We start from the raw sequence: 12,670 nt of genomic DNA, 5'->3' as shown, positions 1-12,670 counted from the left end.
CAGGCGGAAGGGGACGGTGGAGGGTTGCACTCTTTCCTACAAAGGATGAAATGCATAAGGTACATTACTTTCCAAATTGTGAAAACTGACTTTTATTTTCCTGTTTTAGGAAGCTACCAAGTATTTAACCAAAAGCTGCTAGTAGAATTAAGGACCAAAAAATAACCTTAAATAAATTTAAATTTAAATTTTTGTAGTAGCTTACATGATGCATTTCAATACCTTGATGGGTTGACCTAAATTGTTGAGATTTTTAGACGTGGTAGGCAGCCAAGAGTAGAGAAGGAAAGGTTGTTTTTTTTCAGTTGGGGTGGAGAATCTGATGGCCTTGCACAGAACCCTGACCTCATCCCATCCAACACCTTTGGGATGAACTGGAACATGATCTTTTGGGAATAGGAGCAAATCCCGAGCCACTTCAACATCTGGGTGAAAAGCCTATCTAAAGAGTAAGGCTTTTTAGATGTAAATGAATGCCCTGGTTTAGATTTAGAGTTATCAGCAGGCTAAACTAGAGTAACTATTGGCCGAACAGATTAATAAACAAACATAGAAGCTAACATGTTATAGGGGTTGAAGGGATTTTTAATTACATAAGCCTAAGGATTTTGCAGTGTGATCCATTCTAATCTTGAGTGGCCTCATAAATCCTGCATTCAGTATGTTGCTATAAAAAATATTTAGCGAAGGTCTATTTCCTGTGGTAGGAGTGTAAAATTGAGAACTGATTTGAGTTCACATTGAAAATCTGTGAGCATTTGTGGCCGAAAATGGTGTCTCTATTCTGATATTGCCAAAACTAAGCATCTTTCTATTTGGATGAACTGTCCTTTAAGAAGTTCTATGTATAGTGATAGTTATATTTGACGAAGATCCATCTATATTTGTCCCTCTGCCAGGTTATGACGACCCACAAATGTTTCTGCCTTTTTTACTTTCTATTCGACGCCATCCATTTTAATGAGTTCTGGACAGAGTTGTTGTCTTAACACGGTAGCCCTCGGAACAGAAACTTTTTCCCCGAATAGTCAGGGAAGTGAGGTGCATCGGAAGCAGACAGCACATGCCAGAAAGTTTTGATTTAGTCATTATTTTCAGCTTTTATGAAGCGCATATCACACATTGCTGAGTCGTTTGCCGGATTTTTTGTCATGTCGGCTGCAGACACTAGGGAGGAAAATGAGAGAGTGAAATTTGAAAATGTTCTGTTCTGTTTACAGCAGAATAAACACAGGATGAAAGCCTTTTTGTTTGTTTAAGTTGTGACAAAAGGGAATGATGAAATGCGCCTTCCAAACAAGGCATTTTGTAGAGTTTATGATATTTCCAACACCTTCTTTGGTTATGGACAGAAAACTTTTATAGGAGCTTAGTGTCTGTATGGGTTACTATAGACTAATTGGGGTCAAAATACTGATAGCGATTATACTGTCATTTGGAAACTACAGAGTGCAGTGTGAACACCACACTGTGCTCCGCTCTGATTAGTTTTATTACCATAACCCCACCAGAGTACCTTTACCGGCAAGAGAGGCCATAGCACAAGTATAGCTATATAACAAGCCATAATTGTACATTAAGCCATTTGTTTTTGCTAATGTCCACGTCACAGTAGCAAGGTAAAGAGTAAAGTAAGAGACAGTCAATTACATTTGTGACCTACGACTATTCACTCCGCCTCCAATTTTAGTTCAATTGAAGCCTACATGATGATGACAAATTTAAGCAAAGGTTTCTTAGCCAGTGCTGGCAAATCAGTTAGAGAAATTTAATGTGACTTTACTTGAAGCACAAGGTGTTCTCTCTGTGTCTTTGAGGGTCTATGTGACATACATGTCATGGTCTACCTACAAAGATACGGATTTGTACAAGCTATCAAATGCGTGAACATGGTGAAGTGTTTGCACAGACCTTCACAGAACCTGGGCAGATGACAGTGGGTGCAGACAGTATAAACTTTTGCTTTTGCATCCATATTATATAGAAGGTGGATAGATAATTCTTGATTGTTAATGTTGCACAAGAAATCAAGACAACAATAACACGAAAAAAGTTGAGTAATAAAAAATAAAGATTGTGCAAGTGAGATTAAGAAAATCCCTCTTTACAGAAGAGGAATGTATAGAGAATGAACAACTACAAGTGTCTAAACAAAAACAAACTAATTGAACACAAGTAAGCACTGAAATAAAAAATGAAAGCATAAGGTTTGCTACATAAACACCAAGGTATAAAATAAAATACATAGATAAATCAGGATATGTGGGACTAATGTTTGTATGTGTAAGTAGAAATGAAAGAAAGCAAGGCAAACAAATGTGATATGAATATTCAGATCAATACAGATAATTGAATAAAGTTTGGTTAATCAGACAGGGCTTAAGCCACTTTTTACAATTCTTGACAGAAGTTGACTGAAATGCAGTGTTAGTATACCTCTTCCATAGCTGGACTCCCTTGTTCTAATAGATACAGCCATACCTCATCCGTGGGATTTATCCATTTCACCTGATAGAAACTTAACAAAATATTTGCAATTTGAAACCAATTACAGTCATTACATCATAGGCTGTAGATGTCAAACCAAAATTATTCTTATTTTTCTCTCTTTATCCAGTACGGCAGAACTCCCCTCCACATGGCTGCGAACAACGGGAGTTGAAGTTGTCCGCATATTTGCGGATGGAGCCAACATTGACGCCGCACCAATGTAAGTCACTGCACGCTTTCTCTTTTCACTGGTTTCCTTCACTTAGCAGAAAAAAGGAGTTACCATGGTATGAGGAGAATTTATCTCAAGCATCGCAGGAACTGTGAAAACAATTTCAGTAAAAATCCAGTACAGCGTTTTGGCGTTTTGATAATTATGCTGTTTGTATTGAACACTGCTGCTCTCAGTAGAGTGAATACATAAGTACGTTATATTGCATATTCTGAGAGCTTTGGCCATGGTTTTATGACATGAACAACTTACATTCCATAGCTCACACAAACTGAAAAATCTCTGTCTTTATTGTTTAAAAAAATGGTCATTTGATGGTGAGTTTTTTTCTGCATGACGGCAATGTCTGAACAGCAGGTGAAGTGTTGAGGCTACGACAGCCGAGGCTATAAGAGCTTTTATCAAACGGTCAAGATCAAATAAAGAGCGAAAACAAGGTTCACCCATTTCCTCTAGATACGAGTGTGTTTGACCTCTGAGTGTGGCTAGGAGTAGTTCATGTCTAATGATCTAGAGCTGTACATCAAAACACTTTGCTGCTCCTGGTGTTTATAACCTCCGCTCTGTCAGCTGATATTTCTCTGTACGCCCCATTACAGGATAATTACCCATGTTCCAAGAACAAATAGCTTGTTTGATTGATCATTTTCCTATATATAAAAAAAATGTAATCAATTTTAAACACTGTCGATACTGACCTTAAGGTGAAATGATATCTGACATTACATATCGTTCTCTATTTGTGTCATTATGAAATTCAGTATTATGCAGTTACGTCTATTAGCTGTTGATGAGCTGCCGATTCAGTTTTTAGTGCCACAGCAAACTTCATAATTACATAAACAAAAATTAAAGAATAGATCTTTTCAAGCAAAAAAGTCCAGATTTGATAGTTTTCAGTTTTAAATTGGGCTAATTGATGCTTTTGTTAGCCTATAATATAAGATGTCGGATAAAACACCCAATTGAATATGTTAATACTGATTTCACTTTATTCTTACATTTAATAGACATAAACAATTTAAACATTAATTAACAATTCAACAATTTGAAATTTAAACAATTTAAAATATCAGCAGATTAATGGTAATGAAAATACTGGTCGGTTGCAGCCCTACAGTGAGGTATACAGATTTTAAGGTTACTAAGGATAAAGAGAGTGCTGATATCAGATTGATGTTAATTACTTAGTATTGGCGTACACCTTGACGTCAGGGATGTATCGGAATCTTTATCAGGAGAAAAAAAGTATAATTAGGCCCTAAGAAGCCACCTTTAAACATGACTGATCTATCTAATCTATTGTGAAGTCCAAACTAGGGTCTCATGTACTCTTATTAGATTAACCATGAACCTCTCAAAGGCTTGTTTTCAATTTATTAGATAATCAGTTATTGAAAATCTTTTTTTTTTTTCCTCCAAAGGCTCCAGTGCCAGATATCCACACCGAGGTTATTTTCTCTCTTGCATCTAGACCTGTTAATATTTATGGCATCTGAGTGCTATGATGTTTAATCTGGCAAAAGCACATATAGAGATGTATTATTCATTATCCAGTGGCCTGCGGTCAGTGGGTTTTGTGGAGAGCTTTGGGGAGGACAAGTCCAAGGCTCAATTTCCATAGTTTTCTCTCTCTGTGTAAAGTGTCATTGAATACTGAAACACATTTGTGGCCCAGTAGGGGAGTAGCATTAGAGTTTTAATGTAATTTTTCAGCCTCTGTGTACGTAATCACGCTTCTATCTCTTCCCCTGTGCTCTGCTTGTATATAATCCAATATAAACACATATTGAATTCAATTTAATCTAAGAGAATACTAGATGATCTAATATTCTAATATTCATTTTGTGGCCAACATAACACCAATCAAATGCAGTTGCTAAGCACTGATAGTAATAGTCGTAACACCTGCCCTCTGTAAGAGCGAGCCCGTAAATGCACTCACATTAATACCACTCAGTGGACTCATGGTTTGAGTGCACTTCTTTTACATTTCTGACTTTAGCTGATCCGAACAAACTAAGGTCAATGTTCTCGTGCCCATATAATATTTAATGACCTATCAGAGAGAGAGAGCCGAAGCAAAACTAAACTGTTGTGGAGGAACTAGAAGAGAATACAGTTAGAACATTATATCTTTATTGTTTTTTTCTAGATAAAACAAACATAATTAGTATTTTTCATAACAAACCCAGTTGAACACCTTTACTGTAATGGTTCTCAGAAGTAGGAAGTGCTCGGTGGGGTTTCAGGCTGTCGAATAGATTTCCCTGTGGACGGTGACAGATGTGAATTACCAAAAGAGACATGAAACTAGTCGGGATTTTAGTGCTTCTGTGTTGAGTAAGGAGAATACAAATTAGGGCAGTTGTAAGAGAGGAAACGAGTGCACACACCACATTGGTGTGTGTGGTGTGTGTGTGTGTGTGTGTGTGTGTGTGTGTGTGTGTGTGTGTGTGTGTGTGTGTGTGTGTGTGTGTGTGTGGTGTGTGTGTGTGTGTGGGGTGTGTGTGTGGGGTGTGTGTGGGTGTGTGTGTGTGTGTGTGTGTGAGAGAGTGAGAGAGTGTTTTAAACTACTGAAGTCAACTGCATGAAAAGGCATTCCACAGATTTTTCACATGAAAGTATTTCTATGGTGAGAAAATTTTCATCAAGTGATGTCACTTTGACCAAAATATCCAGTTAGCACAGGAAATAATTCTTGTCCTCTACAGCAAGAAATCCTCACAGAAGTGGCTAAAAATGGACTCTGAAAGGCAGAACAGAAAATCAGCCTTGTCTTTTTGGTTGTATCTCTTTGACAAATAAGTGATTACCATCTTCTCGTGATTTGGCAAAGCTGCTTGAATCTCACATGCTATGCAGTTCACACACAACTCCCTGCTTGAACCATAATCATGTTAAAACGTGTGTTGTGTGTTTTGGCCTGAACAAACATCATACCGCACAATTACTGTAGTTAATTATTCGTTACTAAAATACGATGTATGTAGTGCAGTGCAATTCCTTGTTCTAAAAAGACCGGACTAAATAACTCTGAGATATAGGCTTTCTAAATGAAATTTCAACAAGATGCTATTAGAAACACTTGAGGTACACGCAACAAACACAATGTAAGGGATTATCTGTTTGCTCAAGATTTCTCATGTATTTATTATCCCTTCTTTTTCTCTCTCAGGATGGAAAGACAGCAGAAGATTGGCTCTAATCTAACATGAACTCATTGTTGCTCTTTTGGGAAAGCTTAAAAAGGTAAAATACGACACAACTAAGCCTATCAATAATTGGTTATTATTAAAATCTAATGAGGGGGTAAGAAAATTGATGCAAAAGCAGGTTTCACAAACACTCATTACACTTGGTTTATTTCAGTGCAGGGTGGGGAGCGAGTATGCAACAACAGTAAGGTGTAGATTTCAGCTTTTAGACATTTTGTGGCAGCACTTACCCAACATACAGGGAATAGATTATGGAAATGATACAGTTCTGAAGGTGTTTTTCTCTTCAAAAACAAATACTATCATCTATCTTTATTTTGAGGTACTGTTTTTAAAATAACACAACTACTAGCTTTAGAAATTGCTTCAAAACATACTACTACTTTGCGGCTTGTGGTGTTTACAAGTTACATTTTAGCCTTTTGCTGATAAAAAGTATATTGAATGAAAGGCTGGGCTTCAGTGTTGTTAAAAAGGGGGGGTCAGCCTCATATTCCCACAGCCCTATATTTCCACTAGGGGTGGGAAGATTGGCACCTACAATTCGATTTGATTCAGAAGCCGACGATTCGATTCTAAACCAATTATGATGCATCTTGGTGTCTGACTTAAGTCACACCACTAGTACACAGTTTTTACCTGATGCTAATGTTACCAACTTCTCCCTCTACATTTATCCAGAAAACCGCTGAGTTAGTGCACAGCGTGAAAACATGACAGCAGCAACGTGAAACAGTCATCTCTGCATATGCTGAGCTAATTTAAGACTCTTTGCACATTGATGCCAGTTTTTGATTCCCAAGTACCCAGCGAGGAAGAAAAAAAACCACAGTTCTTGTCCTCTAACTTCTGAAGAGAAAAATATAGACAATTTGTATTCTGCTCAGAGGTGAATCACACCATTGAAACATATTGAAGTTTATTTACGAATGTATAACATGACCTGGTGGGAGTGGGGGGGGTTTACATCCCACGCAAACACTCAGTGTTTGAAGCAACTTCTGGAACATGACTCATCTGTTGGATGGTTAAAAAAAAAAGTCTTTTATATGAACATGTTATCTGTTGAATTGGCAGAATTACAAAAAATTGCCTTGTGTTTACAATCTGAGTGTACAGCGTGGTTATTCTTATCACTAGTGATCTTCAATAGGTGGTCCGCAAACTCCTAGGGGGTCCTCAGAGTCATTGCAGGAAGGGAAATCAATTATTGTTTAATACTTTTTTTGAAAGTTTTTATCCCAAACAATTACAAAGGTCTGAAAAATCAACATGAACCAACATATTAGCAAGTTAAATCGGCATATTCGTAAAAAAACAAAAACTACTAGGTAGCCATCAGTTAAGCTATGGATTCACTGTGTGTGTTTGACATAAAACATGACATATGAAATAAAAATATTAATAGCTTAGGGTTGTAGGCCACCATAAAGAGTTATGTGTAAAGCCTTTAGGCCGCCCGTACTGTATTGTTGGCCCAGTTTAGTGCACTCAGTTTATACAATATAGTAGTAGGGGGTCCCTGCTCGTTCTCTCTTTCAGTTAAGGGGTCCGTGCCTTAAAAAAAACGTTGAAGACCCCTTGTGTTAGATAAGTGGTTGGATAATAATATTAGAAGGGTTAACAACAAAATGAAGAATAATCCTTATGCGTTTAAAACTCAACACTAGCACATTCTCACACATTCTCTGCTACCGGCATTAAGAACAACAACATCAACCATCAACACGTGACTTGCTTGTGTCACTGTTCCTCTATGATCAACACATGTAAGTTCATTTTTTGGTTGCCATGTGTGTAAACATGAAATACAATTATTTCTGCAAGCGCAACTATGTCTGTTGTGTTTGCATTTAGTTGAAAGAAGATACAATATGTGAAACATATCTGAAAATGAAAGTCTGTTGTTGTGATTTTTGTGGCTCCTGAAATTAAAACATGGGGCTCAATGTCACGCGTAGAGTGATTTCAGTGTAACCTTTGCTTGGTCAGGACAACCACAAACTGAGCTACATCCGACAGCTGCGGCCCATCAGACCGTCCAGCAGGATGAAGCTGAAGCTCTTTGGATACCGGACAGGGAAGAGACCCTGCTAGAGTCTTTGAAATGTGGCATCCTGCGCAGCTTCTTCAGGAGGAAGAGGACACGCATGACCAAACAACCCGCCACCCCAACCCCCCATCAACTCAAAACCTGCTGGTAGGTGACAGTTGAGACATCCCTCAAAGTTTAAGCTTTCACCTGCAGGGACCAGAGTGATTATTCTGCCAAAACATGGCCAGGATAAACATTTTCTGTAAATTCCGTGCAGGCAGCAGTGTTCATTTAAGCTTGTTCCCTTTCAGACATCCCATTGTTCATCATGACATAGGGTGGCGTATTATCCACCAAAGACAAATTCACAGAATGTAACTGGCTCGAGATGATGTTCTACATTGTGACACTTAATGATCCAATCGTTATTGCCCTTAACAAACTTGTCCTTTTTTGAATATTGACACCACCATCAATTTCAAGTATTCCGATGGCTTGGAATTTGACATTACGCTTGCATGGATGGGGGTAGACACTCCAGAATCATGTGCCATATGAAATAATTTGCTGTAAGGACATACAGGCTATACTGCTCCACTTTTGTGATTTTCCACTCAGTGGCACTGACTGTGTCAAATGCCTGGGAGGCAGGGAGGGAGAAGATTAATTTACTGCAGACAGATTTGAAAGCCTGTCTCAAAGACACATAACGAGTAAAAGATAATTAAAACAAGAATGTGAAAAGCAACTAAACCAAAGTATAAATATGGAGTGACTGTTTCTAAGATGGAAAGTGCAAGGATTTTAAAAGGAACGCTGAAGGTATTCTGCCTATTTGTGAATTGAAAGTTTTATAGTTGCTACTTGTGGCTAACTATAGATGGTGTGCATACGCTAGAACGAAGACTAGGATTTTTCTTTGCGTCATTGATGAAAAAGGATTGTCTACCTTGCAACCTAAACATCAGTTGGTTGTCAATACAATTTCTCCGCTAGATGGGAGAAATTCTTGCACAGTGTAGCTTAAGACCTTCGTCAAAGTCCCCTGAGTACTGCACTAAGCTTCAAGCTTCTAATAGAGTGGTAATGTGATGAATATAACAGTGGTTGTCCTGGTGTAGAAAGCAGAGCAGTGCAGGACCTTTCGGTTTGGATTAGGAAGCAGATATTCTTGTAGAAATGCATTATGTAAGATATACCTCATTAAGTTATAATACCCAAATTATGTATGAATCGTCATTTGTAATAAAACATGAACCAATATGTAATTATTTTGCTCGGTATTTTGTAATAAATATACTTAGCTGCAGTTCTTAACAAAGAACATTTTTTTTTACTAAATGTAACATAGTGCTTAAGTAATAACCAAACAAAATGGATGTCTCTATTTATTCTTTTTTTAACATTGTCATGTGTATTTTATGAATTGTGCTGTGAGTCATGGCGACTCAAATTTGTTTATAAATCATAGGATATTGATTATTCCAAAAAAGAGGTAAAACACTGATAATTAAGAGTACCAAATAATTCAAGTTTGTAGCTGATTTGACATAACGGTGTATATTCTAAAGCATTTTTCTTTAACGTTGAATTGCAGTGTGTTTGAAAGGCTCTGTGACAATAAATCAACCGGTTTTGTCTTAAAGTCTAAAGCTACGTGAGACTCGTAGTAAACCTGCAAAATGTCCCTGAAAGAAATGCTCCCGTGTTGTTTAATTGATTATTCTTTGGATGACCAACAAGTATCTCCAGACAAAAATCTATATTAGTATATTATAATAACATAAAATAATTGAGCCAATTTATATGTTGGGGGTTTAGGATGCAGATGACATTTGCCCCTGAACTATCATGAAACTATATTACACATGACGTAATGCACCTTAACATTAAACAACAATAGACCGTAACTCAACCAAATTACCTCAACAGCAACTAACTAGGATTAATTAAAGAAATCACAACATGGTCCTGGTTTTGACTCAAGGCAAATGAGCCCCAAACCTGTTATAACAACAAAAGACGGAGATGCACAGCAACGTAACAATAATAAAGTGACATTTTAAATAATGATGCAACAAGAGCACGATAAGGTGTGATGTCAGTTCCGTGATCAATGAAGGTGTATGGATGTAATGAGAATGTGAGGTGCGGTTGTCAGTAGTTCAACAGAGAGAAAACATGTGGTTGCGCCGTCTGGAGGATGCGGCCGCCCGGTCTCGGGGCAGGCGGGGTAAAATAGTTGGGAGGACCGGCCGGTGTGTCACAGTCGTCTCATTAACGCCTCCGCTACAGCTGCAAGTTAACAAGACAAACAACAGTACACCATGTTGGACAGGCTCAGGGCCGACACACCAACAAAACATCTTTGACATCATTTTATAGCGTTTTGTGTGTATGCAGTAGTTATTATATAATCGTGAGGAATAGTTTCCGTTTTCTCACATTGCACAGGGTTTCTCCCAGCCGTGTACCTCGAGTTTACCACGTGGCTGTGGGTTGCCTTCTTCCTCCTTCCCAGACTGTGGGGCTTCACACCATCTTCCTCCTGCACCGTTGTCGGGGTCTTCACTATTACCCATAGCTGGACAGTGGTGACGGGCATCAGGTGTTTCCATTCACCGATGGGCCTGCATGCCGCGTCTCTGGGGCCCACTGCTGCTCCGAGATCCTGTACAACTAGCCGGAAACACGAGGGCCCAGTTACCATGTGGGTGCCACGGGGAGGCGTGTACGAGGTCTTGGCAGTGGAGAGGCTATGCACCGGCGGAGGAGGCGACACACTCGGCTCCTCTCTCCGCCCCGGAAAACGCAGGGCTGTCCCGGTGGCAGTAGCTGAATCAGAGAGTGGCGAGCAGAAGCAGCATGCAGCATGTAGCATGCGGCATGCATTATGTAGCAAGCATAACCTAACTACAAGCACTACTGCTCCAACACTACTGCACTGACGCACACATGCTGCGAGCAAACGGCGCACACACACCACAAACAACACAACACACACACACACAGTACACACACACACACAAAAACAAACATACAGACACACACAGACATAGACAGACCCATACAGACTCACATACAGACTCACTCCACCCACCACCCACCACATTGAGACAGCCAGACACATACACCCACACACAGACCCACACGCACAGACTGATAGAGCCAGCCACCACACAGGCCCACACGCACACACATGTAACAATACACAGATACACACATACAGAGCAGAGCAGCTACATACAAACACCCACACAGAGATTCACCCACACACAGACAGACAGACAGACAGATTATATACCAGACAAATGATTTCTTCCTCAGCCAGGCAGAAGCTTTTTGTACCACTTCTTCTTCAGCTTTTGTATGATCTGATCTGATGATCACACGTCACACAAACGTACAACACCCAGACAGACAGACATAGACCACATGCAGACCCAAACAGACACACACACAAACGGACACATACACCCATACACACAGACAGACCCACACAAAAAGATAAAGATAGCCAGCCACACACAGACAGACCCACACATGTACACACACACCTATTCAAGTACACACACAGACCAAGCCAATTACACACAAACACACACAACACACACAACACACACACACACACACACCACACCACACACACACACAACACACACACACACACACAACACACACACACACACACACAGACCGAGCCTCTACACACAAAACCACATACACAGACCACCCACCCACACACAGATTCACCACAGACGACAGACAGATACTATACCAGTACAAATGCATTCTCTTCTCAGCCAGGCAGAAGCTTTTGTACACTTCTTTCTTTGGCTTTGTGATGATCTGGCTTTAGATCGTCAGCTGGACCTCAAGGTGCTCTCAGTCATTCCCACTCCTGCCTTTCCTTCTGAGTCAGCTTCAGGCTTTCTGTGGCCTGAAGGAGGGATGCCTTGTCCTCCTTCCACTGGTTGAGCTTACTCTCCAGCTGCGCTCGTCTTCTTCAGAGAAGCAGGAGGCAGTCACTCGCAAAGCTCTGCTCGTCAATCTGAGCCACAGGGAGGCTTGTTTCCGCTCTCCTCCAGGGAGGTTTCTCCTGCTGCCACAGGACACGCTTACTCTCCAGCTGATGTTCCCACTTCTTCTAAGAGCAGCAAGATGTTCTTGTTGCTTTGGTTCTGCATCTCCAGCGGGATTATGGGAAGACTGGGATCTTTCAGAATCTACTTTGCCTCTCTTCTGTGTCTCGGAGAGCTTCCTCCAGCTTGCTCAGTTTATCCTTCAGCTCTGAGCTGAGCCTCTCCATCTCCAGAAAGCTCTCCAACTCTAACTCTACGTTGGTCTTACTACCTGAGCGTCTGTCTCTCTTCTCGAAGCTGCAACTTCTGAGTCGCCACAATATTGTAAAGGGCCTGCTTCTCTCCCTTCACCTGCTTTAATTCAACTTTCAGGTCTTCAGTAATGAAATACTGCAGGTCCAGATCTTTTTGGGCTTTTCGCAGCCTGTTGCTGGTTTTGACCAGCTGGGTTTTCAGATGCTCAGTTTCTCCGGGTGGGGAGTGGACACGTTGATCCAGAACCTCATCCAGTTGGGCTCTATGGGAAGCCCAGGATCTTTCCAGTTTCTCCTTTGCCTCCTTCTCCTGTTCTCGGAGAGCTTCATCCATCTTGCTCAGTTTTTCCTTCAGCTCC

General features: G+C 40.2%; 1 protein-coding gene and 1 long non-coding RNA gene across 2 annotated transcripts in view; one reads left to right on the top strand and one right to left on the bottom strand.

The window, feature by feature from the left end:
• dapk1 (death-associated protein kinase 1) overlaps positions 1 to 12,670 on the top strand; it is a 94,644-nt gene that overhangs the window by 68,791 nt on the left and 13,183 nt on the right. The gene's annotated exons all lie outside the window — the stretch shown is intronic.
• LOC116690028 (uncharacterized) overlaps positions 1 to 12,670 on the bottom strand; it is a 19,467-nt gene that overhangs the window by 472 nt on the left and 6,325 nt on the right. The gene's annotated exons all lie outside the window — the stretch shown is intronic.

This window comes from Etheostoma spectabile, chromosome 5, assembly GCF_008692095.1.
Source record: "Etheostoma spectabile isolate EspeVRDwgs_2016 chromosome 5, UIUC_Espe_1.0, whole genome shotgun sequence".
In the NCBI taxonomy this organism is placed as follows: Eukaryota; Metazoa; Chordata; class Actinopteri; order Perciformes; family Percidae; genus Etheostoma; species Etheostoma spectabile.
Note: the sequence above shows the minus strand (reverse complement) of the source record. Positions and strands in the feature narration are given on the sequence as shown.